Source organism: Microtus ochrogaster, linkage group LG2 (assembly GCF_000317375.1).
Source record: "Microtus ochrogaster isolate Prairie Vole_2 linkage group LG2, MicOch1.0, whole genome shotgun sequence".
NCBI lineage: Eukaryota > Metazoa > Chordata > Mammalia > Rodentia > Cricetidae > Microtus > Microtus ochrogaster.
Genome location: NC_022028.1, coordinates 1,552,063 through 1,553,803, shown reverse-complemented (window position 1 = coordinate 1,553,803; position 1,741 = coordinate 1,552,063).

Genomic DNA, 1,741 nt, shown 5'->3' with positions numbered 1-1,741 from the left:
TCTTCATCACCTCCACCATCACTGCCGTCACCACCACCATTTATCCATGCATGCCCAGTAGGTGAGGCACTGTAGCAAGTCCATTCCAGCTGACTTGATTTCACACTGTCGTCTCTCCTATGGAGTAGGCACTCTTGTCCCCTGTTAGGTGGAGAAATAAGAGGCTTTGCATTGTCTGTAGCTACACTAGATGTTTCTAAAAATTTGCAAAATCAGCATTGGTGACAGCTTAGTTTCTTGCCAAGCCTGGGGACCTGAGCCTGACTCCCAGGACCACATAGTGGAAGGAGAGCATGAACTCCCACAAACAGCCCTCTGACCTCCACACATGGCCCAAGAGCACATGTGCATGCACAAGGTAAGTAAATAATGTAAAATAAGTAAGTTTTTTAATCAGCAAAATTGGGCTCTGACCTCTGTCTTCTCTGACTCCGAGCCATGGGCTGGCCTTACGAAGTGACAGCCCTGGTAATGAACATAGTCTCAGCTGTACAGAGTGTATGCAGCTCTGAACTGCAGAAGGTCTACTATAGGATTGAAAGACTGGGAAAGGCGTGGGGTGGCTAGAAAATCCTTCCTACTTGGAGGTAGGCTTGTTTTCTTAGGAGCTTGTTTTCTGCTTCCTCCCCCATATCTCCATATCCTAGAAGTTCACCTTTCTCTTGGAATAGAAGAAGCTGAGCCAGCAGTCTTGGACTGAGACAGGAATCTCTTGCCCAGCATTCCCCACTTCCATTCTGTCAGAAGATCCCACCACAGTGATTGTTCAGTCCTGCTAGGCCCGACAGACAGGCCTGCCTCCTCATTCCACTTTGAACTCCCAGATCAGATGGTAGAGAGATCCGCCAGAGTCTGACTCACCACAAGCTGTGCCTGTGCACAGAGTGTTTGTGTCTGACAGAATAGCAATTCTCTAGGGGCTGCGGCATCAAGGGACTTTTCTCTCCACAGCTACTTCTGTGTGTTTCTCTTTCATTCAAAGAGCACACATGGCTAGCTGCGGCTAGCCAGAACCTGCTCAGAAGTTTAGGGCAGCTGCCGTGGTCAGCAAAGTGACCTCCTCCTGCTCTAGAGAGCTATAGCTGCACAGGAGCGCAGAGGTAGGGCAGCTTCTCGGGGGAGGAGGGGAGAAGCTCAGAGAGGTCAAGAGATATGGTCAAAGTCATGGAGTAATTGAACTGACGTATAAACTCAGAGGGCATTCTGGGGTCATGCTGCCTCTTTCTGCTCCTCACAGTGCCTGCTGAGCTCCAGAAAGATGTCCAGGGAGAGACGAAGCCCTGTGACTGGGAGCTGGTGGGTTCCACAGACAGACTTACTGGCGCGCACTGTGAAGGACAGATTTTGATGCTAGCATTAGCTACCTTTCATGTTGCTGTAACAAATACCTGGCAAACACAACTTAAGGGAGGGAGGGGGCTTCTATCTGGCCTCACACTTTGAGGGTAGGGCAGGGGCGGTGTGGGGATGGGAAACGGAGCCACCTGCTCACACTGTGCCCATAATCAGGAAGCAAAGGCAATAAATGCTGGTGCATAGCTTGAGTTCCTTTCCCTTTAGGTTTAGTCTGGGGCCCAAACCCACAGGATGATGAACCTCTCTGGAAGCATCCTCAGACAGCACCAGAGGTTCCTTCCCTGGGTGACTGTGAACTGGGTTAAGATTGACAATCACACCCCATTAAAATATTTTTGTTTGGTATATGCATGTGCAAGCTCATGGGAGAATAGATGATGAAGTA